The following is a 26,831-nucleotide window of genomic DNA, read 5'->3' on the forward strand; positions in this document are numbered from 1 at the left end:
CCAAGTTCCGCTTGTTTGCTGAGCAAAACTTTTCTTGGTTTTGTTTCTTGAGAAAAGGTGCCCTTCCGTGGTGGTGGTGGATGAATCTCTGTGTGGCAACGCACTCTTAAGAAGCTGAGCAAAACCCATGCCCTTCTCGACAGCAGCAGCAGCAGCCACCACAGGGTGGACAACAGGTACTCCCAGATAGAGATGTGAAGGCCCAGAAAAAAAACCCGGGAAAAATTGGGGGGGGGGAAGCTTTTTCCCATTTTTTCTGAAGTCTTTTTTGGTTTTTTTCCAAAAAAATTGGAAAATTGAAAAAAATGAAGAAAAAACAGATTACGGGATGATTTATTTTAGCATGATGAATAAAATGTTTAATACAAGGTGGTCAGATATTTACTTCTCCAAATGATTTCTAAGAACTGTACAGTATCAGATTATTACAATGTCTGTGCACCAAGGACAAGCAAGTCCTAGGTTGTAAACTGAGACTACAACTCTCAAATGCAAGAGCAAGATGCATTTCTGCCTCTAGGGGGCACTGCCACGGAAGCAGAGACTGAAACTAATACTGATAGCTATAGGTCAGAAAATGAGTCTGATTAAATTCCATACCTTCCCTATTCATTGACTCTTTCTCAGTTCTTTTTATGGGAATAGGGGCTTTATGTCTTGACACTGGAGGACTAGCGGAGACATAAATAATTTTCTTTGTTACTAATGTTGGTGGTTTCTTCAGTTGTTGTTTTTTAAAATTGTTTTTTGCCTGCTCCTCATAAACTGGCAGAACCAAAGAGGTTCCTTACAGTTCAGGTGTTCCTAACAGTTCAGGAGCTTGCAGCTCCATTTGTTACCAAAAAAACCAAGTAAATTAATTTTGTAATAATTGTTTGAATACACTACTTTTAATATACCAAATGTAATAATTTTATGCCAAACCAACTTGGACATAATTACATTTTATGTTCCTAAAGTAACAAAGTGATTTTCAATCTGTAAAAAGTGCTAATATTGCATTATTTCAATTTTTCCAAAAAAAATTGTTTTTTCCCCAAAAAAACAGAAAAAAACCCCTAGTTTTTTTCCATGGCTTCAAAATTTTCGGAAATTTTACATCTCTACTCCCAGAGGGTGGTAACAAAAGCCTTGTCCATTAGGTGCCCATTGGAGAAGAAATGAACACACAGCAGGGCTAACCAGGCTAGTGAGGCCTGGCCCTGGCCAGAACAGATTGTGCGCACAGGAACAGATGCATGTGGGCTCCACTAAAGCAGTCCACCCAAGTGCCTGGAGGAAGTGGGCACAGCCAGCAGGCACAGCCCCTATCACCTCCCTACGCAGGAACACCTAAACAAGACTTTCCAGCAGGCCTATCCAGTGTAATTTCAGGAATTTTTAAAATGATTTTAAGATGTTTTAACAATGTATATTATGTTTTAATTCAGTTTTATGTATTTTATATTTACTGTTGTTCCCTACCTTGATCAGAATGGAGGGGCACGTAAGAAATAATTTTATTATTATTGACAACTCTCCAAAATAGATTAGGAATGTGCCTTTGACAGAGTACAAGACGGGTGGGGTTTATTACTTCATTCTTCTGTTTACCAGCACTTCAAGCTCCTCTTTCCCTCTGAGACAGGGGTCAGCATTTGACCTTTTGCTCTTCAGCTTAAAAATGCACAAAACCTGATCCAAGAGTGGCGCACTGCCAAGGACTCTGAAATGCCGCTAAAGCTCCATAGGAGGCCAATATCAGATATGCCCCTGGGCTGGCCACATTTGTGCCAGATGAAAGGGCTTTTATCTGAATGAAAAGATGCAGCATTCCCTTTAAAAACAACTACTACTGCTGCTGGTTCTCATGGCAGCCATGAACACGACAGAGAAACTTGGTTCAGACCTCACGATAACCATGATGGCTTAATTAAGACATGATGGTTTAATTAAGCCATCATGGGTTATAATGTCATCTGGTGGGAGTTTTTTTTAACCCATGATAGCTTATTTGGCCAAAATAATCCACTCTGATAACCCACAGTTTGCAGAATGAGTTATTCAATCCGTCGTGAGTTATCGTGTCATGCAGTGGTCACAGTGGGTTATTTTGTCTGGCTACAGAGCTGTGCAGCAAGAGCAGCCGAAAGAACTGCTGCTCTTTGCCAGATTATTGTTTAGGAATATGTTAAAGTGATCAAGCCAGCGGTGCAGAGGAAGCAGGCTATGAGGTTTGGTCCGGATTCAGTATACCCCCAAGGTGTTATAGGCATCTCCTGCTTTTTGGTGCACCTGGGATTTTCACTACTTTCACAGTTAGCACTGGGTTTTCATAGTGTATCTGGTGCCTTCTTAGTAGAAGAGGCTGGCTCCGAAGGCCATTCCACAATCTGGGGGCGACAGAAGAAAAGGTCCTCTGGGAAACTGATGTCAGCCTAGTTTAAGCTGACTGAAGTAAGTTCACCCCAGAGGACCTGAGTGTGCGGGGCGGACTATATGGGAGAAGGCGATCCCGCAGGTAACCTGGACCCAAACCATTTAGGGCTTTAAAGGTGATGACCAACACTTTGTACTTTGCCCGGAAACTAATTGGCAGCCAGTGGAGTGATTTTAATGTTGGGGTAATATGCTCACCCCTAGATGTACCGGTGACCAACCTGGCTGCCATATTTTGATCTAGTTGAAGTTTCCGAACTAGGTACAGTGGTAGCCCTGTGTAGAGCGCATTGCAGAAGTCAAGCCTTGAGGTTATCAGCACGGGCACTACTGTCTTTAGGTCTTCTGACTCTAAGAAGGGGCGCAGCTGGCATATCAGCCGAAGGTGATAGTAGGCACTCCTGGCCGTCGCATCTATCTGGGCTGTCATTTGGAGCAACGGATCCAGGAGCACCCCCAAACTGCAAACACAGTCTTTCAGGGGGAGTGTAGCCCCATCCAGAACTGGTTGACACACCTCCAAACCTAGGTCAGAGCCCTTGACAGCAAGTACCTCTTTGTCTGGATTCAGCTTCAGTTTGTTTTTCGTCATCCAGCCCATTACTACCTCCAAGCATTCATTCAGAGGATACACACTAGCCTTAGCTGATGCTGTTATTGAAGGCATAGAGAAATATATTTGGGTGTCATCAGCATGCTGATAGCACCCCGCCCCATGCCTCCGGATGATCTCTCCCAGCAATTTCATGTAGATGTTAAACAGCATTGGGGATAGGATGGCACCTTGTGGTACGCCATACAACAGCTCCTTTTTGAGGAGCAACTATCCCCCAGCATCACCATCTGGAATCTACCTGAGAGATAGGACCGGAACCACTGGAGCACAGTGCCCCCGATTCCCAAACCCCTCAGGCATTCCAGAAGGATACCATGTCGATGGTATTGAAAGCCGCTGAGAGGTCCAAAAGGACCAGCAGAGAGACACTCCCCCGTCAATACTCATGCGGGGATCATCCACTAAGGCGACCATAGCGGTCTCAACTCCGTATCCTGCCCTAAAGCTGGTTTGAAATAGGTCTAGAAAATCTGTATCATCCAAGACTGCTTGGAGTTGGAAGGCAACGGCCCTCTCAATCACCTTGCCCAAAATTGGAAGATTTGATACCGGTCTGTAATTATTAAGGTCCAATGAGGGCTTTTTTAGAAGCGGCCGTACCACTGCTTCTTTTAAACATGGTGGAAAACTCCCCTCCCTGAGAGATGCATTAATAATATGTTGCATCTCCTCCCTGGGCGACCAGCCAAGAAGGACAGGGATCAAGAGGACAAGTTGTCCTCCATACTCGTCCAAGCAGCTTGTCCAGATCATCAGTACTCACCAACTGAAACTGATCCAGTGTAATCCTACTCACGGAGTTGCTGGACACTTCAGCTTCTGTTATAACGACGGCATCTAACTTTAACTTTAATTTTAACTCATATGTTTTGGCAATGCCCAGTAGTTGCCCCCTTTGGGGAGGAGGTTATAATAAGGATGAACTTTGTACTGAAACAAGCTATAATATGGAATAATGTGCATCTCCTCCTAAATTTCCTACCGGCTTCTTGGAAGTTAACACATGGTCGGCACAGATGGATCTTCAGAGCCCTTATGACAGCCAAAAGACTTATATTATCACATTGGAAGGACAAATTCACACTTCCCATAATGCAATGGATCAAGGACCTAATAACATTATCAACTTTTGAATGAGTGTTATATAATGAGTGTTATCTAACTTACAAGTGGATAAATATATGGATATCTGGTCTGCTTTTCTTGAAACCTTTGTATAACTCTCTCCCTTTTTCTTTTTTTGAACAGTACATACAGTGGAAATAATTCTATATACACAATGTATGGGTTTTTTCCGTTTTCACAATGTATTTTCTGTTCTGTTTGTTGATATCCACAATAAAAAAGTTTAAGAAAAAAAAGAAAGTGAAACAAAGTGTGAAAATCAGCCTGTGTCACCAATGTAGTCAGCTTACAGAGAGAAAGACAATAAAAATACAAATGGTTTTATCTGTGCAAGTCCTAGTCATTTTAAAAAGCATTGCAACAAGCGCTTTGTTCAGAAAAGGCAACATTCCAAAAGCTACAGAGGAAAACGCAGAGAAAGTTTTTCAAAGAAAGGCAAAGTACAAAAGAATCCACAGCATGCATGTTTTAAAGTCACGCTGAATAACTCAAACTCTGAGTGGTACATTGATTCGGGAGCAACCTATTATATGACCAATTGCAGAGAATTCTTTACAGAACTGAATAACAATAACAGCATTGTTTATCTTCCTGATGGGAGAGCTTTAAAAGCAAAAGGTAGAGGGACAGGTGTTCTACACTGTAAAACACCAGCAGGCGGCACTACGGAAGTGCAAGTGAAAAATGGCTTACATGTTCCAGAGATGAAGAACAGCCTTCCATCAGTACATATCCTAGCACAGAAATGTTTTAGTGCGAAATTTAAAGGGGGCAAATGTACAATCAGCAAAGACTGGCAAACGACTGGCTACGAAGGTGGTGCCGACGTGAGAGTTTGGGATTCTGGGATCACGGGCTACGCTACTTGGAACATGGACTGCTGGCAAGGGATGGGTTGCACCTCACAAGGGCTGGAAAGAATGTGTTTGGCCACAGCATGAAGAACTTGATCAGGAGGGCTTTAAACTGAATCTTATGGGGGCGGGAGACGTGAATTTCAACGCAACAATGGATGAAGGCCAAGGCACCATAGTACAGAGAACAGCTCCAATAGTGCCCCAAAATAGTGTCTGCAACAATGTAGGAACAAAGCCAGACTATAAAACACATGGTCTTCGATGTCTATATACTAATGCCCAGAGCATGGGAAACAAACAGAACGAACTTGAACTCTTATTACATGAAGGCAAATACGACTTGATAGGTATAACTGAAACTTGGTGGGATGACTCCGATGACTGGAATATAGCAATTGAAGGATATAACTTGTTCAAAAAGAACAGAAGAATTAGAAAGGGAGGTGGAGTTGCACTATATGTTAAAAATACCTATCCCTGCACAGAAATACAGGCAGATCAGACTGGGAGCCCCATCGAGAGCATCAGGAATAAAATAAATGGGGCAAGGAATAAAAAGAATATGATAATCGGAGTGTACTACCAACCACCCAATCAAGGAGAAGATGAGGACGAAACTTTTGAGAAACAAATTGCCGGTGTTTCAAGGAAGTGTGATGTAGTAGTGATGGGGGACTTCAATTACCCTGATATCTGTTGGGAGACCAATACTGCCAAAAGCAGCCCTTCCAAGAAATTTCTGACATGTGTGGGTGATAACTTTCTCCTGCAGAAAGTGGAGGAAGGAACTAGAGGATCAGCAATCCATGACTTGATATTGACCAATAGGGATGACTTAGTGGATAGGGAACTCTGGGGGAAAGTGAACACGTCATACTTGAATTCTTGATGATGAAGGAGACAAAAGTTGAGTGTAGCCATACACGTACTCTGGATTTTAGGAAAGCTGATTTTAATAAACTCAGAACTATGATAAGTAAGGTCCCATGGCAAATGAGCCTAATGAGAAAAGGAGTGCAGGATGGGTGGGAGTATTTAAAAAAGGAAATGTTAAAGGCACAGTTACAAACAATTCCAACAAGGAGAAAAGATAGAAGACAACAGAGGAAACCAATGTGGCTCCACAAAAAGCTTAGAGATGACCTGAAAACAAAAAGGGATACATATAGGAAGTGGAAGGAAGGCCAGGCTACAAAAGAAGAGTACAGACAAGTGGCGCAGAAGTGCCAAAATGGCGTCAGGAAGGCTAAAGCTGTGAATGAGCTGAGATTAGCGAGGGATGCTAAAAGCAATAAAAAGGCTTTCTTCAGATATGTGAGTAGTAAAAGAAAGAGGAAAGAAATGGTGGTTCAACTGCTTAATGAGGATGGCCAATTGATAACAGATGACAAAGAAAAGGCTGAAGTGCTCAATTCCTACTTTGCCTCAGTCTTCTCCCAAAAGAGGGTCTATGACTCCCCTGGGAAAAGTGAAGCAGAAGTTGAGGGGGCAGGATTGCAGTTTGAGATTGATAAACAAATGTTCAAAGAACACCTAATTTCCTTGAATAAGTTCAAATCTCCAGGGCCCGATGAACTGCATCCTAGAGTAATGAAGGAGCTAGCGGAAGAACTCTCAGAACCTTTGTCTATTATCTTTGCAAAATCATGGAAGACGGGTGTGGTGCCGGACGACTGGAGGAGGGCTAACGTTGTCCCTATCTTCAAAAAGGGCAAAAAGGAGGAACCTGGGAAATACAGACCAGTCAGTCTGACATCCATCTATGGGGAAATTCTGGAGCAGATTATAAAGAAGTCAATCTGTAAACACCTTGAAATCAATGTGGTGATCACTAGAAGCCAACATGGATTTGTCAAGAACAAGTCCTGTCAGACAAATTTGATCTCATTTTTTGATTGGGCAACCTCCCTTCTGGACCGTGGGAATGCTGTGGGTGTCATATACCTTGACTTCAGCAAAGCTTTTGACAAAGTACCACATGACATTCTGATTAACAAACTAGCTAAAAGTGGGCTAGATGGAACAACTATTAGGTGGATTCACAGTTGGCTACAGAATCGGACTCAAAGAGTACTTATCAATGGAACCTTCTCAAACTGGGGAGAGGCAACGAGTGGGGTACCGCAGGGCTCAGTCCTGGGCCCAGTGCTCTTCAACATTTTTATTAATGATTTGGACGAGGAGGTGCAGGGAATGCTGATCAAATTTGCAGATGACACCAAATTGGGTGGGATAGCAAATACCCTGGAAGACAGAAACAAACTTCAAAGTGATCTTGATAGGCTGGAGTGCTGGGCTGAAAACAACAGGATGAAATTTAATAGGGATAAATGCCAAGTTCTACATTTAGGAAATAGAAGCCAAAGGCACAGTTATAAGATGGGGGATACTTGGCTCAGCAATACTACAAACGAGAAGGATCTTGGAATTGTTGTAGATTGCAAGCTGAATATGAGCCAACAGTGTGATATGGCTGCAAGAAAGGCCAATGCTATTTTGGGCTGCATTAATAGAAGTATAGCTTCCAAATCACGTGAGATACTGGTTCCTCTCTATTCGGCCCTGGTTAGGCTGTATATATTGATGAAAGCAAGAAATCAAATACAAAAGAAGTACTAAATGCTGAAGTGAGCTCATCAATGAAGGAAAATGAAAATTCACAACAATTAGTAGTGGATCTGAGACTAACAGAAGAAGGAAATACTGAGTCAAGTGTCAGATATTCAATCAGGTCAAAGAAGGGAAATCCACCCAAGCGACTCTCATAACTTGCCAAGGCTGAGGCTATACCAGAGCCCCTGACATAGGAAGATGTAGCAAAGATGCCAGCAGCAGAAAGGGAACGATGGAGCAAAGCTACAGAGGAAGAGATTGAATCTCTAGCTCAGAACTAAACCTGGACACTCACAGAATTGCCACCCGGAAGAAAGAAAGTAGGGTGTAAATGTCTTCCAGGGTATTTGCTATCCCACCCAATTTTGTGTCATTTGCAAACCTGATAAGCATTCCCTGCACCTCCTCGCCCAAATCATTAATAAAAGTGGTGAAGAGCACTGGGCCCAGGACTGAGCCCTGCGGCACCCCACTCGTTGCCTCCCGCCAGTTTGAGAAGGTACCGTTGATAAGCACTCTTTGAGTCCGATTCTGTAGCCAACTGTGGATCCACCTAATAGTTGTTCCATCTAGCTCACTTTTAGCTAGTTTGTTAATCAGAACGTCATGGGGCACTTTGTCAAAAGCTTTGCTGAAGTCAAGATATATGATGTCCACAGCATTCCCACAGTCCACAAGGGAGGTTGCCTGATCAAAAAATGAGATCAAATTAGTCTGACAGGATTTGTTCTTGACAAATCCATGTTGGCTTCTAGTAATCACTGCATTGTTTTCAAGTTGCTTACAGATTGACTTCTTTATAATCTGCTCCAAAATTTTCCCAGAGATGGATGTCAGACTGACTCGTCTGTAGTTCCCAGGTTCCTCCTTTTTGCCCTTTTTGAAGATAGGGACGTCAGCCCTCCTCCAATCGTCCAGCACCTCACCCATTTTCCATGACTTTGCAAAGATAGTAGACAAAGGTTCTGAGAGTTCGTCTGCTAGATCCTTTATTACTCTAGGTTGCAGTTCATTGGGCCCTGGAGATTTGAACTCATTCAAAAAATTAGGTGTTCATTGACCATATGTTTATCAATCTCAAACTGCAATCCTGCCCCCTCAACTTGTGCTTCATTTTTTCCAGGGGGGTCAGCAACCCGCTTTTGGGAGAAGACTGAGGCAAAGTAGGAATTGAGCACTTCAGCCTATCTATTAAGGTTTCTTTTTTGTTCTAAGAATAAACTAATTCATATTTTTGTTCTCTGCCATTAAAGAATTGTCTCTAGCATTGTTCTTTAAGAACACACAAATTTAGACTTCTGCCAATACATCCTACTATCTGCATCAGTTCACATTGTTTGACCGACTGACTTATGTTTTGGAGAATGTCATCTCTGCGCAGGGCACTTTACAGAGTAACATAAGACCAACAGGCCCCCGCCCCAAGGAACTGACAATCAATGCTTGGGAGGAGAAGAACAGAGGGAGTGGAGAGAGGGACAATGGTGCCAAACCAACAGAAAGGGAAGGGATCTGGCAGGGGTGTGTGTGTGTGTGTGTGTGACATTTGCACCACTTGGGAAACAGGAGCCAAAAAGACTGCAGTCGCACTGCCCCCAGCAAGCGCCAGTCAGCATCCCCACCCTCCACCCGGCTCTCAGGATTCTGCAGGCGTTAACTCCATTCTTTTAATCCTCAGGATTATGAGACTTGGGGGAAGGATGAGAAGAACCAAACAGGGCCAGGGAACCAACCACGCCATCCCACCGCCACTTCCTCCAGCCCTAGGAAGTTTTGCTCCACAAAACCACAAGGAATGGAATAGTTCCACCACCACCACCAAGTTAAAGCCGAGAGGCAGCCAAACAACAGAGCCACATTCCAGGCTCTGGACCTGTACAGTGGAAACTGCAGAAATCTTGGGCTGCAGAGCCTGGCTCTAGTATTATTCATTTATTTATTTATTTATTTATTTATTACACTTATATACCGCCCCCATAGCCAGAGCTCTCTGGGTGGTTTACAGAAATTCTAAAGCCTAAACTCAGAAGAGAGCAAGAGGGAACCAAGTTGCATGCTAGTCCATCTAGGAAAGAGCAAACGCCCCCTCCCACCATCCCAATCTGGGACTCCTGCCATCTAATAGGGAAAGGGAATCCAAGAACTCTGGCCTTGGGGGAGGCAGATGCCAACCTACCTCTCCTATTTCCAGCAGCCTCAGCAAATGGAGGGCTTCCTACAGCGTGGTGATTATTAAAGTGTTCCCTTCTCCGCGACATGAGATTGCCACCTGTCTCCGTTTCGCCCAGCAACACTTAACTCCATGCTAGTTAATGAATCCCCGGCTTAAAGAGGCTTCCCTATTAATACTCTGGAATGGATCTGAAGATGGAAATTAAAGCTGCCCCATTCACCCAGCCACCCATGAGCCCAAAGCCACATCATGCCTGCCGGGGAGAAGCTCTTCCAACATGCTCTGGGTCAGAAGGGGAGCCAGGGGGAGGGGTGGGTTGAAATGGCCTTGCAGGAGACACAACCATCCACACATATATTTACTCTTAACCCCTTTTGATCAGATATTTGCTTTATTAAAGTCATGGATCTTTTTTTAAAAAAAGCTTTCTAGTTCACCGTTCTTCTATTTGCGGCGGTTGGACAAATAACATAGAATCATAGAATAGTAGAGTTGGAAGGGGCCTCTAAGGCCATCAAGTCCAACCTCCTGCTCAATTGCAAGAATCCACCTTAAAGCATTCCTGACAGATGGTTGTCCAGCTGCCTCTTGAATGCCTCTAATGTGGGAGAGCCAAGGTACATCCCACCTAAGATTCTTTAAGAGTAGCTTTAAACCTACCATTCCACAAGAAAAAGAAAACATTTTGCCACTTTCTCTCTCTCAAAATGACACACTTGCTTCTAAAACTCCACAACAGTTTAAGAGAAAAAACTTACTTCTTCCCCTGCAGCCCCTCTAACGACTGAGGGAAAATAAATAACGAAATCTGTATCCACACCTACCAAGCTCGTGATGGAGTATGGGAGGTAATCAGACTGACCCACCCCACGTCAGCGTGTTACATACATTTAGCAGAACAGGGGATGTACCTTCAAGGCAACTGTCTTCCTCTAGCGCATTTGGCCTAACTGGTTCGATTCCTGATGCTCTTCACACACCAACCCAAAGTTACACTTTCAAAGGAGCAAAGACCTGTGCAGATGAGGAAGAAAAAAATTACAAGGGCACCCTTGAAACTTGGTTCAGAATCAATTTTTAAAAAAGAATACATCAATTCTCCGAAAGCATTTAGCTTTGAAAACAAAGTTTTCTCCTTTTCTGCAAGTCCCCAATGTGCCATGAGACTCTCTGATAGTATTGACAAGGCAAGATTCTCAAAGGGGACTCAAACAAGAGCAAATGAAGTTTGCAGTGGAGTTACTTGACTCGGTATTTTGAAGAACCAACGCTACTTTGAGAGTGAGCGCCTGATCGTAGGGGAAGACTCTGTGGCACAGCCTCTGCTCTGCATGCAGAAGGTCCCAGGTTCAATCCCCAGCAGCAGCCGCAGCAGCCACTATAGAAGCTGAGGAAGCAGGGCTGAGAAAGGCCTTGGAACAGAAGATGCTGCGGGGAGGCTTATTTAGCCCAGGAGCTGAATTCCAACCCATGGTCTAAATCCAGAGTTCACAACCCAACAAGAAACCATGGATTCGCAGAAATCATAGAATTCATTTCATTTATTGCATTTTTATACCGCCCAAAAGCTGAAACTCTCAGTTGAAAGGGACCACAAGGATCATCTAGTTCAACCCAATGTGCAGGAATTAGTTTCCAGACGAAGTATAAAGTGTTGGTCATTACCTTTAAAGCCCTAAATGGTTTGGGTCCAGGCTACCTATGGGATCACCTTCTCCCATACAATCCGCCCTGCACACTCAGGTCCTCTGGGAAGAATCTACTTCTGTCAGCAAAGACTAGGCTGACAACCATTACCCAGAGGACCTTCTCTTCTGCTGCTCCCAGACCGCAGGGCTCAGTCCTGGGCCCAGTGCTCTTCAACATTTTTATTAATGATTTGGACGAGGAGGTGCAGGGAACGCTGATCAAATCTGCAGATGACACCAAATTGGGTGGGATAGCTAATACCCTGGAAGACAGAAACAAACTTCAAAGTGATCTTGATAGGCTGGAGTGCTGGGCTGAAAACAACAGGATGAAATTTAATAGGGATAAATGCCAAGTTCTACATTTAGGAAATAGAAACCAAAGGCACAGTTACAAGATGGGGGATACTTGGCTCAGCAATACTACAAACGAGAAGGATCTTGGAATTGTTGTAGACTGCAAGCTGAATATGAGCCAACAGTGCGATATGGCTGCAAGAAAAGCAAATGATTTTTTTGGCTGCATTAATAGAAGTATAGCTTCCAAATCACGTGAGGTACTGGTTCCTCTCTATTTGGCCCTGGTTAGGCCTCATCTAGAGTATTGCATCCAGTTCTGGGCTCCACAATTCAAGAAGGACGCAGACAAGCTGGAGCGTGTTCAGAGGAGGGCAACCAGGATGATCAAGGGTCTGGAAACAAAGCCCTATGAAGAGAGACTGAAACAACTGGGCATGTTTAGCCTGGAGAAGAGAAGATTGAGGGGAGACATGATAGCACTCTTCAAATACTTAAAAGGTTGTCACACAGAGGAGGGCCAGGATCTCTTCTTGATCATAACCCAGAGTGCAGGACACGGAATAACGGGCTCAAGTTAAAGGAAGCCAGATTCCAGCTGGACATCAGGAAAAACTTCCTGACTGTTAGAGCAGTACGACAATGGAATCATTTCCCTAGGGAGGTTGTGTGCTCTCCCACACTAGAGGCATTCAAGAGGCAGCTGGACAAGCATCTGTCAGGGATGCTTTAGGGTGGATTCCTGCATTGAGCAGGGGGTTGGACTTGATGGCCTTGTAGGCCCCTTCCAACTCTGCTTTCTATGATTCTATGATTCTATGACTGTGGAATAGCTTGCTGGAGGAGACCTGTCAGCTTGATAGTCTTTTAGCATTCAAGAAAGCGATCAAGACTGATCTCTTTCGGCAGGCCTGTCCAGTAGAATTTTAGGATACTTTTAGTATGCTTTTAGGATGTTTTTAACAGTGTTTATTATGTTTTTAATCTGTATTTTATGCTTGCTGTTGTTCCTGGCCGCGATCCAATCGGAGAGGCGGGTAAGAAATTTATTATTATTATTATTATTGTTGTTGTTGTTATTATCCCTAAGAGGTAGCTGTCCAGCTTCTTCTTCTTAAAAACCTCCAGAGATGGAGAACTCACAACCTCTGTAGGCAGACTGTTCCACTGTTGTACAGATCTTACTGTCAGGAAGTTTTTCTTTATATACTTAATCAGAATCTAGGTAGCTGTAATTTATAACCATTAAATAATCCTAATTTCTGTGGCCATGGAAAATAACTCTTGACTGTCCGTGTGGCACCCTTTTATGAACCTGCTAACTTGTCTCCCCTCAGTCTCTTCTCCAGACTGAACTTCGCAAAACTCTTTGCCCTAGTTTGTTAACAAGCCATGTTGTTTGTGACTGCATGCATGTGAGGGAGCATGCTGGCTCCTGCCTGCTTGCCCACTTCTGCTTTCTAAAACAACCCAGGAATATCCATTAACACCCCCCCCAAGTATGAACCCAAACTATGGATGCAAGCTGAGTTGTTTAATCCTAAACAACCCAGAGTGCCAGGTTCACACATCATGACAGCAACACAGGAACAGGGCGCTCCTGGGTTGTTTTGGCGAGTGGGTAGGAAGCAGCGTGTTTTCTTGCTCACTCTATGCCAATCCCTTGGTTGTTTAACCCAGGAATTGGCATTACATGTGAACCACGTCTCTTTCTGAATTATTGGGGATTAACAAATATGGTTTGTTAGCAAGGCTACATTCACACAGCTCGAAAACCCAGAATTAAACAACCCATGGTTAAGATAAACAATGGTTTACATTATGTGGAAACCAGGTCACTATGTACAACAACCTGGATAGGGAGACACTCAAAGATCAGGAGGAGCCATACAACAAACACACACGCACGCACACATTCTCACACAAACACACAACACTACTGCCTATTGTTGAGTTGCTGTATTTGGGCACGTCCGCTTTGCGCTGGCTGGCATCTATGGCAGACTCGACTCCAAAAGACGCAGCAGGGCAGGGCAAGAAGTGATCAGGGCTCATTCCAGCACTGGAGACAGCAAGGCTGGCTGCTGGCTGAGCAGTTGTGCCTCTTCAGACTGAATGTTCCTCTATATTGTTATTATTAATAATGATGATAATGATAATACTAATAGAAGCCCCTGCACATATCTATTCAGAAAATTCAGAATCCAGCCTTTCATTACCATCACAATGTCATTACAGGGTGGCTTACAAAAATGTATAAACATCCACACAAAACATAAATGCGAATAATACCATAAAGCCTTGGGAGGGGGCAGACAGGAGCAGCACATGAAACCCTAAAAACCAAGGGGTCAGCCTATTGAAACCAGCCAACACGGCAGGCCACACACAAGCTGGAACAAGAACATCTTGACCAGACAACAGAAGGTCAAGGGAGAGGTGGTCAACCAAACTTCTGGGGGAAGGGAATTTTCCTGCCCATGCCTGCAACACTTTCAGGACAGAGAAGAGCCTCCCCTGTGGACTGTAAAGGGCAGGCAAACATGCACGGGCGAAGCCAGCCTTTCAGGGTCCAGGCAAGGGTTTTTTGCAATGTGATAACCAGCACTCTGAATTGTGCCTGGAAGATGGGGCAGTTGGTGCAAGATGAGAGCCCGTGTATTTCCCACTGACTGATATGGCATGGAGGGCCATCCCAAGAGCACCCAAAGGGCCTTGGTTGGCAGACAAACTAGGGGGTGGAGGGAGCCCCATTCCTTCTTCTCCTATGTGGCCAGCCAGCCTGCCTGCCTCCACCATTCCTCCTCCTCCTGCCTGCTTTTCTGAAAGCCCACCCCCCTCGGAGCCTGCCCAACTCTCCCTCACCCCTCAAAGAACATCCCGGGTCTTGTTCAGACCAGGGCCCAGGACTGACCCCAACAGCACCACCACAGAGAGCAATGCGAGCAAACCCAGAGATAGGCAGGCACACCGACCGGGGAGCAAATATATGACCTGCCAACTTCCATGTTCACCACATCCTCACTCCTTGCCTTTGGAGCCCCAGTGGGGTGACCCACCACTGGCAGGCCCCCAGGAAGCAGGCTGCAAGAGCAATATATGAAGACAATGTATTGAAAAGTGCCACTACATACATATTGTTAATGTTGAAGAAGGAGAAGCATCTCAGTGAGTCTAGGCAGATGCCTCCGGGAAGTCCTTAAGCAAGGCAAGAACACAGCGCCACTGCCTGGATCCCTCCCTGGCCTGCCGAACTCAGAGCTCTCCTGCCTCTGGACATTCCACTTCACTAGCAAAGCGCCACCCTGAAGGCTTCATGGACTTCTCTAGCTCTTTTGTAAAAGCCAGCCCAGTGCAAGGCCATCGCCACCCAAATTCCACATGCAAAGTGGGTTTTCTCATATAAAACCACTCAGCTTGCCTGGGCTGGTCAGCAACCCCCACTCTCCCTCTGGATTGAGGTGGGGAATAACATCAAATATAAAAATACTATAAAATATATAAAACTGATTAAAAACATATAAAACATACATTATTAAAATAACAGCCAGACATTTTAAAATTTGACTGTGTAAGCCTGCCGGAAGAGATCAGTCTTTATAGCTTTTTTTTAAATTCAAAAAGACTGTTGAGTTGGCGAATCTCTCCCGGCAGGCCATTCCACAGTCTGGGAGCAGCAGAAGAGAAGGTCCTCTGGGTAATGGTTGTCAGCCTAGTTTTCACTACCTGAATAAGTTCTTCCCAGAGGACCTGAGTATGCAGGGTGGATTGTATGGGAGAAGGCGATCCTGCAGGTAACCTAGACCCAAAGCATGTAGGGCTTTAAAGGTAATAACCAACACTTTATACTTCACCCAGAAACCAATAGGCAGCCAGTAAAGCGATTTTAAAATTGGCACAATACGGTCACCCCTAGATATATCGGTGACCAACCTTGCTGCCATATTTTGCACTAGTTGAAGTTTCCGGACTAGGCACAAAGGTAGCCCTATGTTCAGCGCATTGCAGAAGTCGAGCCTCAAAGTTACCAGCCTGTTCACTATCATCTTTAGGTCTTCCAACTCTAGGAAGGGGCGCAGCTGGCGTATCAGCTGAAGCTGATAGTAGGCACTCCTGGCCATCACATCTATCTGGGCTGTCATTTGGATTGACAGATCCAGGAGCACCCCCAAGCTGCAATAAGGAGTGTAACCCCATCCAGAACTGGTTGACACACCTCCAAACCCAGTTTGTGGCCTTTGACAGTAAGACCCTCTGTCTTGTCTGGATTTGTTTTTCCTTATCCAGCCCATTACCACCTCCAAGCATTCATCAGAGGAGACACACTATCCTTAGCTGATGCTGCATAGAGAAATATATTTGGGTGTCATCAGCGTACACCTCTCCCCGTGCCTCTGGATGATCTCTCCCAGCAGTTTCATGTAGATGTTGAACAGCATTTTGGATAGGATGGCGCCTAGTAGAGACGTAAAATTTCTGGAAATTTTGAAGCCATTGGGGGGGGGGGGGAGAAACACTTTTTTCTGGGGGTTTTCGGGAAAAATGGAAAATTTTGGAAAAATTGAAATAATGCAATACTAGCACTTTTTACAGATTGACACTTTGTTACTTTAGTAACATAAAATGTAATTATGTCCAAGTAGGTATGGCATAAAAGTGGTATGGTGAAGAAGTACTACGTCACACAGTGCATAGTTAAATTATGGAACTCACTACCACAAGATTTAGTGATGGCCACCAATTTGGATTGCTTGAAAAGGGGGTTGGATAAATTCCTGTAGCAGAAGGATATCAATATCTACTAGCCCTGATGGTTATGTGCTTCCTCAGTATCTGAGGCAATAATGTGTGCACTAGTTGCTGGGGAACATGGGTGGGAGGGTGCTGTTGCACCATGTCCTGCTTTGTTGGTCCCTGGTCGACAGCTGGTTGGCCACTATGTGAACAGAGCGCTGGACTAGTTGAACCCTCGGTCTGATCCAGCCTCTGGGCTCTTCAGGTGATCTTAGTAGAGCCCATTGGTGGTTTACGGATAGAACAGCCAGGACAGAGACATGCCATTTCCAAGGATATTCAGGCCCCATTTCTCAACAAGAAACTCAGCTTAACAGCCAAAATTAAGGATAAAACATTGAGAAATTGACCCCTTTCACACTGCCAAAAGCCGACAAGAGCTGCAACAGGATCTTAGCAGCAACTTGCTATTAAGAGCGCCCACTGGTTACCGTTACCAGGAGTCATGAGGCTCAGACTTCATTCTAGAATTCAAAAACTTTTTGTTAAACAAAAATTTAAGTTCATACAAATTCAATCAAGTGCCAGAAATGCTCCACTGCCAGTAGGCATTTGCCTTTTCTGCCTGCTGTGCAGAGCGGAGAGTTTTCTCCCTGCTCTTGTAATGCTAGAATTTGGGTCACTCTAGTAAAACTGGCAGGCAGCAGATGCCGGACAAAGAAATTCCTCTCTACACAATACAGGATTATGGCATTTATGACCACCAGGTGTGGATATGGAACCTCCCCATTCAGAGGAGGTTTACCTCTCGTTGCCAAATAACTGCTGAGGCTGCTGTCCTCCTGCTTCCAACTCGCATCTGGGTGACTACTGATCCAGGATGGATCTCTAGAATGATCCAACAAGGCCCTCCTGATGTTCTGATCACATGGCCACCTGAAGTAGGGTCTGCCTGCCCAACCCATGCAGGGAATCAGAGCCCAGGTTCCTCATCCCCAAGACCTCAGCTGCAAGCCAGAAGTTGGACTGAAGTATCTTCAGATCCCCTTCTCCAAACATGTCTTGGTTGATTGGACTTGAACCCCTAACTCTGCTTGCAACAATGCTGCCCTGCAAGTCCCTGTCTTCTCTCGAGGGGGGCCCTACAGAGCTGACCTCCATCCCAACACCAGGCTTTTACTACACACACACACACTCCTGCTCTAAAATACATCACATGCTCCTTTCCAAAGTGGTCTGGCCACACCAATCTTGGCAAGCACTCAGCTGGCAGAGCACATGCGACAACTCCACCTCCCCCCCGCCCGAAAAGTTGCACAAAACCCCATTGAAGGCAAGTTTTCCACAGGGCAGGAGGACAAGTCTCCTCCTGTAATATGCCTGGAGGGGGAGACAGTCAAAAGCTCTTGCAATTCAACGCACAAAATCACACAAACTCAACGCAGTTGCTGACTTAAGTTTTAAATGCCAAGTCGCTGTTGCTGGATGCAGTAAAGAACTTCCTATTGTTATTTATTTCCATAGCACCATCATTGTGCACAGCACTTTATAGCATATCGTAAGCAAAAAGATAAAGGTTCCTGCTCCAAGGAGCTCACAATCAGATAAAGGAGGAAGGAAAGAAAGGACACAGGACAGAGGCAAGGGGGTGCGCACAACCATCCAGGAACTTAAACCTCGTTTTGGCTCAGAGTGAAAGTAGGGAAAAGAAGCCAAAAGAGGGATCTAAAGGGGAGGGAGAGAGAGAGAGAGAGAGAGAGAGAGATGCAACCTGCCGCCCTCCTCCTACTTGGAGGCACTTCCAGGCCTAGAACCCTTAACCTATGAATTGCCCTGCTGGATGAGATCAAAGGTCTCCCTTGCTCCGCTTCCTCTTTCCAACAAGCCAAGCCAATTGCCTTTGGGAGCTCACCAGCTCAGCCCAAAGGCAGCAGTCACTCACCCGCCCGGAAGAGTTGCTCTTGCACAGCCACCTGGGACTTTAAGCAGCCAGCCAGTGAATAATGTCAGCCATCACTCAAGGCTGCAGCCCCCCAACCAGACGGCCCCTCAGGACGGCTGCCTACTGACCTCCTCCCATCTGCTTCTGGTTGCTCCACTGCCAGACAAAGCCTGGCGACATCTCCTCAGGTCAGCAAAGGTCCTTCACTCCTCCCCATGGTCACCCATGCAGACGAAAAGATTAGCAATCAAAAATACACAGAGAGAGAGAGAACAAACACTATTCACAGCCAAGATTAAGTTTTAACGCACCCTTGTAAAGGACTGGGCAATGCTCTAGCTATCAAGAGAGGAGGTAACCTTTTCTCTAGTCTTTTGCTCAGCTAATATCAAAAGTTTTCTCCAACAGACATTAGAAGGTAAAGGCTGTTTTCTCCAATGGCCGTTGACGGTTAGTGGCTGCTAGCTGCAGCACTTAAGCCCCTGTATAAGGGTCAACCAGAGAGAAACCATTTGGCAGTCACAATGCAACCAACAAAAGGGGGGGTACTGAAGCCCAAGTGTGATTCATGGGGGTGATCCCCCCCAACGAGTGGACTGCCAACATCCTGTGACCCTTCAGGGAGTCATGCTGGAGACTTTGTGCTTGATCTAGCTTCACCCCGGGCAGACCCTGCCCATACTTTCTGGCCCACCCCCATAACCGGACAAGCTGGAGCATGTTCAGAGGAGGGCAACCAGGATGATCAGGGGTCTGGAAACAAAGCCCTATGAAGAGAGACTGAAAGAACTGGGCATGTTTAGCCTGAAGAGAAGAATGAGGGGAGACATGATAGCACTCTTTAAATCCTTAAAAGGTTGTCACACAGAGGAGGGCCAGGATCTCTTAACTTCTCTTCTCCCAGAGTGCAGGACACGGAATAACAGGCTCAAGTTAAAGGAAGCCAGATGGACAAGGTACTGGACAAGGTACTGTGGGAATGCTGTGGACGTCATATATCTTGACTTCAGCAAAGCTTTTGACAAAGTAACACATGACTTCTGATTAACAAACTAGCTAAAAGTGGGCTAGATGGAACAACTATTAGGTGGATTCACAGCTGGCTACAGAATCGGACTCAAAGAGTACTTATCAATGGAACCTTCTCAAACTGGGGAGAGGCAACGAGTGGGGTACCGCAGGGCTCAGTCCTGGGCCCAGTGCTCTTCAACAGTTTTATTAATGATTTGGACGAGGAGGTGCAAGGAACACCTATCAAATTTGCAGATGACACCAAATTGGGTGGGATAGCGAATACCCTGGAAGACAGAAACAAACTTCAAAGTGATCTTGATGGGCTGGAGTGCTGGGCTGAAAACAACAGGATGAAATTTAATAGGGATAAATGCCAAATTGTACATTTAGGAAATAGAAACCAAAGGCAGTTACAAGATGGGGGATGCTTGGCTCAGCAATACTACAAACGGGAAGGATCTTGGAATTGTTGTAGATTGCAAGTTGAATATGAGCCAACAGTGCGATATGGCTGCAAGAAAGGCAAATGCTATTTTGGGCTGCATTAACAGAAGTATAGCTTCCAGATCACGTGAGGTACTCGTTCCTCTCTATTCGGCCCTGGTTAGGCCTCATCTAGAGTATTGTGTCCAGTTCTGGGCTTCACAATTCAAGAAGGACGCAGACAAGTTGGAGCGTGTTCAGAGGAGGGCAACCAGGATGATCAGGGGTCTGGAAACAAAGCCCTATGAAGAGAGACTGAAAGAACTGGGCATGTTAAGCCTGGAGAAGAGAAGATTGAGGGGAGACATGATAGTCCTCTTCAAATACTTAAAAGGTTGTCACATACAGGAGGGCCAGGATCTCTTCTCGATCCTCCCAGAGTGCAGGACACGGAATAACGGGCTCAAGTTAAAGGAAGCCAGATTCCAGCTGGACATCAGGAAAAACTTCCTGACTGTTAGAGCAGTACGACAATGGAATCAGTTATCTAGGGAGGTTGTGGGCTCTCCCACACCAGAGGCCTTCAAGAGGCAGCTGGACAAGCATCTGTCGGGGATGCTTTAGGGTAGATTCCTGCATTGAGCAGGGGGTTGGACTTGATGGTCTTGTAGTCCCCTTCCAACTCTGCTATTCTATGATTCTAAGTTGTTGAACCCAGCAGTCGGTCGACTGCAAGTAAGAGACCCAGGGCACACGCTCTCTCACGAATGTTCAGATGGAAGGAAAGATTGCGCGGACGCACACACACACTCCCAAACTGTTCCTCAAGGCCCCATTTCCTCACAAGCCTTTGCTTGAAAGCCAAGAAAGGAAGGAACACCTCAAAGCCGTCCCTGCCAGGCTACTCTTCATGCACAGACTTGAGAGGAGCCTGCTGGCGCCAACAGCTTGCTCAAAGAGACTAGATAGAAGCAAACAGCAGCCAGGCGTTGGACTGCCATTTCTCTCCCACCTTTTCACGCACAGAAAGTGGCAAATAGCAACATTAATGTTTTATTCATGGGGCTTTTGTAATGCAGCAATTTACACAAACCAAAAACTCTCTGATTTTAGGTGATAACACAAACGAACTCTTCAGTTGGCTGCACAATCAGTGATCTACCCATCACTCCCCATCCGTGTTTGCTGATGGTCTGCAAACTGCTCAAAAGGTCCTCTGCTCTTGCACTGCCAGGCTGACCAAGCCCATCATAGGCCACCTGGTGGGACACGTGCATAAAGAATGGTTTTTTAATTAAATATTTTGTGAACAGCTTTATTGCAGGCATCAAGTTTAACTGGGCCCCAGGGCTTCAAGTTGCAGCACATCAAAGATCCCAGACTTGGTCCATGGAATCTGCAACACACCTCAGACACAGAGATCATGGAGAACCCATCAGATCAAGAGGCGGATGTGGTCTTGGGTTAGATGGAATTTTATTTATTTATTCATTCAATTTATTACATTTCTACACTGACCAACAGCTGAAGCTTTCTGGGTGAGATGAACTCTGCATCCAATTCAACGATAGCAATCTCATAAATGCACAGGTTAACTTTACGCTCCTTGTTACTTTGTAAAGCAGAGGGCTGCCAAACCTCTTTTAGCCCGAGGGCCAAATTGCACTGATCTCTTTGTGGGAGGGAGGGTCATTCTAGTGGTGGTTGGGGCTGAGGGCAAAAGGGAGTGGGGAGAAAAACGCAAAGCCGGAGGAGGGGGAGGGGGAGGAGGAGGAGGAGAAGAGGCACTTCCGCATTTGAGAATGGGAAAGAAACCACGTGAGAGCCAGGAAACCACCCAGTGATGGGGAGGGAAGGGGGCTTTTGGGAACCCAAAGACCAGTGGCCCCCCTTAACACACACACACACACCGCTGTAACAGACCATGTACACTGAAACCAAAAAAGCCACAACATGCAAGAAGAATCTTTGGGGGGGGGGGGGGAAATCAACTGAAGAAAGAAGCACAGGTGGGTGGGGTGGAAGAAAAGCAAAAAAATAATTTAAAAAGATCACTGGGCCAGCAAGAAGGAATAAAAGTTGGGATCAGAGAGTCACAGTCAAAGTGGGCAGCTTGAGGAGCAGCAGCGATGGGAACAAGGGAGCAGAGGAGTTCTGGCCAGTGAGCAGCAGGAGAAATACCTGGCATAAGCCTCAGCTGCACACAGAGCACAGCCTTCGACTGAGTCCATCCATGCTTCCTCGTAGCCCAGGACTTGCTGGCAGTGAACCGTGGTGCCTCTAGCCAAAAGCAAAGCTGCTTTATACAGAGTTGGCTCTCCTGGCATTGCCTCCTCTAAAACAGACCAGGCAGGATCATTCTCAAAGAAAGGGAGGCAGCGGGAGCCAGGGGACTTCTGTGCCCACAGTATCTGCTGAGCAGCAGAAAGGAGAAGCAAGGCAAGAGGGGCTGAACAGATCAATAATAAATTAATGATAAATTTTATTAGTATGGGCACACTATAAAAGGATGTTGGTTAGGGAGGACACATCTGAGAAGGGAAAAATTGGGGGAAACAACCAATGAAAGTAGCCAGTGTAACACCATTGTATAAAATCAGAAACAAGGTGGATCCAGGAAATTACAGATCAGTTAGCTTAACATCAATCCAGGATAAATTGGTGGAAAACATTATTAATGATAGTTAGAAAGCTTATGGAAGGACAAGACTTGCTGAAGAAAAAACAACATGGCTTCTGCCAAAGTCAGTCGTCTCTCATAGAATAGTGGAATTGGAAGGGGCCTCTGAGGCTACTGAGTCCAATCCCCTGCTCAATACAAGAATCCACCTTCAGTAAACCTCAAGAAGATTATTGTAAATTTGGGGGAAAGTGCAGAAATGAACAACCAAAATGATCAAGGGGCTGGAGCAACTCCCCTGGGAGGGAAGCTTGAAACATCTGTGGCCATTTAGCTCAGAAAAAGGGTGAGGGGAGACATGATAAAACTCTGACAAAATTATGGCTAGAGTGGAGAAAATAGATAGGGAAACATTTTCATCAGGCTCTCCTAATCCAATAGGCCCTCCCAGGAGTGTGGAAGCAGGCAAGGGAGACTTGGGGCCCTGATCCAGCTGGAATCCCCCCCTCCCTGCCCTCTACCACCAACAGCCCTTGCTGCTTTCTGTAGTGTTAGTAACGTGTTGCAATGGGCCTGTTCAGACGACACTTCAGGCTCTGTGGGTAGCACTAACAGCTAGCCCTGCTGAGGCACACAGCCCTTTAAGGCAAGGTTCGAGCTGCTCGCCCTGCTGCATGCGGTCAGGCTGTGCTTAGCGAGGGAGCCGGGTTTAGCAAAGCGCGTCGCGCAGGACACCTTCAGCCCTGAGGCTTCACCAAAAGCCTTATTATCGGGAAGGGCTTAAGGTGTCTTCTGAACAGGCCCGATGTTACTTGCAAGCCACCCGGGAAGGCTTTGCCTCTTGAAAGCCGAGGCATAAATGTGTAATAAATAAATACAGAAATAAACAGGCAGGTGGGAAGCAGGACGCCAGACAAGACAGGCCTTTGGCCGGATCCCGAATAGCAGCTCTTCTTATCATTGGGTGCGTGGGTGGGTGGTAGGCAGGGAGGGAGAAAAGGCCAGAAATCATCGCTACACGGGGGCGGGGGGCGGGATTCAATGCATCCAGGCGAGGCAGATAAACCCTGAGCGAGAGGCAGAAGGAGCCCCGCAGCAACAACCAAAGGAAAGGGGAAGGCGCTGGGCAAAGCAAGGCGCGAGACCTCATGGAGGATCGCAGCGCGCGCCGCGTCACCACGCGCAGGTGACGTCACACGCCCCAGCCAGCCGCGACTCACCGCTGCCGGAGCGACTCCGCACCAGCCAGCCCGCTCCCCTCGGGGCCGCTGCCCGTTGCCGTCCCTGTCAGTCGGCCGCGAGGCGCCTGCTTCCTCAGCCGGCTGCCCGCAGGTCCGCCCAACTCCGCCGCAACTGGACGCTTCAACCACTCCTTGGTCTCTCATTGGCTGCCGCCGGAGACGCCTATGTTTGCTTCCCGTTCGGCCGCGCCCCCTTCCCGCGCCCCGCCTCCCTCCTGTCACTCACGCTCAGTTTCAAGCCTGGCGCCTTCACGCCACTGGCCCTGCCCACCTCGCCGTGGAGCGCCTTCTCTCATTGGAGGAGGGGGAGCAGCACATCAGCCAATAGAGAAACGCGTAAGTGGCTCTTCGGCACGCCACTCTCACACGTCTTCCCATTGGTTAATTCTCTCGTCCTCCTCCTCCTCCGCCTGGGAGGGGCTGGCGATATCTGCTGATGAAATAGGAACCCAGCCAGATTTGACCGCTGATTGGATGCCTGTGGGAGAGGGGGAGGAGCGACTTCTTCCACTGCACTTATTTGTGGGCAGCTCCCGGCGGGCTCCTGATCCCCCCGCCGGCCCCGCGGTTGCACGGTTGCCTGGCCGCCATCTTCCTCAGTTTCTGTCGGCCGGGGATGACGGGAATCGTAGCCCGGCCTCAGGGACTGCTGGCCAGGCGGGGCCACCACGCACACGCCACGAGCGGCCGTCCCAGCCAGCCTCGGGGGCAGCTGCGCCCGCCCCTCCCTCCCCCCCCTTCGCGTCGTGGAGGAAACTGCGCCGGGACTCGTGCGGCCCCTCCCCGTGCCGCTCCCGGCGGGGCGAGGGGCCCTGAGGCCGCGCCCCTTCTGCGTGACCAGCCAGGGATCCCTGCTCTGTCCGGAGAGCAGCCCCGAAGGCGGCCCCGATTTTGGCTCAGTGGCCCCGCCCCCAAAGGGTGCCGGGGAGGGGGCTCAGGGTGCCCCGGGTGGCGGGGGGGGGTGACCATATTTTGGAAACCAAAAAGGACAACGTGCCCAGCCCTCAAGGGGGGGGTGCCCACCAACATGCCCAGCCCCCAAAGGGGCGGGACCATCAACATGCCTAGCCCCCAAAGGGGCGGGACCACCCAAGCATGGCCTTGGTCACATGTCTGATTTCACAGCACACCTTTAAGACAAACCTGTCCTACATAACATCTTAATGTTAAAATCACTGGAATAAAGAACAAGTGAGACATTCAGTGTATCTGAAATTAACTTCACTCATTCCTGCTTTTGTAGCTTTTGCTGTACTTTGAAGATTTTGCTATACTCTGTGTGATACAGTCTCCCCTTCTCTCAAATATCTTTTCTGACTGCAAGTCCTTTACTGGATGACCATAGTCTCACCTTTCCTAACATTTAACACCTTTTACCCATCATATCCATACTCACACATTCACCTCCAAATCATCCCCCCCCAACTCACAGACCCCCACATACACACCGCAACCAGGCATCCCATTTAGACATCAATACACACACACTGCCAGCACACGTGCATGCACGCAGACGCACACTGAGGATCACTTACTCCAAAACATACACGCACACATGCATTCACTCAACTACCCCATTCACCCATACACTCTCTCACACACACACCTCAGTATTACCTGCTACATGACATTTGCTCTTTCTCTCGCCTCCACTCCCCTAACTTAATGAACTGAATATTTGCACACTTGTGCCTCATTTTAGCCTATATATCTTCATTAAATTACAAACAACAACACCTAATGAAGTTCTAATTGTGATTTAAAGAATCTGGATTTGGCGGTGACATAATCTTAATGAAATGGTGCCTCATAGAAATTATCTGTGCTACAGATTGCCTGGTATAAAGCTCTCATTGGCATTCTGTGAGAGTGCCATACAAATCAAAAATGTTTTAATTGCCATCAATTCTTTTCGGGAAAATCTAGGAATTTCTACATTTGTATTCTGCCCTTCTTCCAGGGAGCCATGGCACCATATATGGCAGTGGTTCTCAACCTGTGGGTCAGGATCCCTTTGGGGGTCGAATGACCCTTTCACAGGGGTCGACTAAGACCATCGGAAAACACATATTTCCGATGGTTTAGAAACTGTATTGACTGAACTATGTCATGTATCATCTTTTGTATTATTAAAGCTATTGTTATGTATTATTTTCATTAGCAAACCATCCCATGACAATGGATCGTGTAGAGAAGAACAAAAATAATTTTATGGTTGGGGGTCACCACAACATGAGGAACTGTATTAAAGGGTCGCGGCATTAGGAAGGTTGAGAACCACTGATATATGGGCTTAGCTATTCCATTCTTCCTGAACTAAGAGAGTAACTTATCTTATGTGAACCGCCCAGAGAGCTTCGACTATGGGGCAGTATATAAATGCAATAAATAAATAAAATGCTGCTGCTGCTGCTTCTCTTCCTCCTGCTGCTGCTTGCTTCTTCTTGTTTCTTCTTGCTGCTGCTTCTCCTCCTCCTGGGCTAGATTGGCGCTGTGTGGGGGGAGCACTAGGACAGAACACGTCCTCTAGCAACCCCCACCCGGCCGATGCAAGTCTTTTCCTGGGCTGGCGCGATCGCCCTAGCACAGGAGAAGGGCAGCTAGATCAGCACCTGGGGCAGGTGCACTCTGGGATGGCGGCTGCATGGGTTCCCGCACTTCTGGGAACGCGAGCAGAGCCCCCACCCCCGGCGACACTTTGGCCTCCGGCTTGGCTGCCACACCAAGCCGAAGGCCAGAGCATCTCTGCGAGGGCGGCTGCTGCGCGCGTTCCTGGAAGTGCGGGAATGCGAGAAGAGCCCCCACCCCTGGCGACGCACAAGGTCTCGGCTGCCGGCTGGGAAGTCTTGCCGGAGACTTCCTGTGAGACTTCCCCCTGGAAAGATGGCCAAACGGGGAAAGAAGGCCATACCTCAGCGCCCCCGTTTTTCCGTTAAGTTGGGCCCCAGCTCCGGTTGCTCCAGTTGGCCTAATCTCAGAGGTTTCCGGAATTCCCCGGTGCCTGTGGTCAGCCTCCTGGGGGGAGGGGGGCAGCGGCACCTGCTGTGTGACGAGGCAGTTGTCGAGCTCA

General features: G+C 46.9%; 1 protein-coding gene across 3 annotated transcripts in view; it reads right to left on the reverse strand.

The window, feature by feature from the left end:
- Positions 1–23,801, reverse strand: part of PC (pyruvate carboxylase) — a 333,949-nt gene extending 310,148 nt beyond the window's left edge. The window contains exons 1-2 of one of the 3 annotated variants that reach the window (XM_063146127.1): positions 23,741–23,774; positions 10,714–10,816 (exon numbers count right to left, since the gene is read on the reverse strand). The gene's annotated coding sequence lies outside the window, so the exon portion shown is untranslated. Of the gene's footprint in view, positions 1–10,690; positions 10,817–23,740 lie in introns of those variants that run through there. The other 2 variants (XM_063146129.1, XM_063146128.1) reach the window with 2 other exon arrangements.
- Between the last annotated feature and the right edge of the window lie 3,030 nt (positions 23,802–26,831).

The sequence above is a fragment of the Elgaria multicarinata genome, chromosome 21 (assembly GCF_023053635.1).
Source record: "Elgaria multicarinata webbii isolate HBS135686 ecotype San Diego chromosome 21, rElgMul1.1.pri, whole genome shotgun sequence".
Taxonomy (NCBI): domain Eukaryota; kingdom Metazoa; phylum Chordata; class Lepidosauria; order Squamata; family Anguidae; genus Elgaria; species Elgaria multicarinata.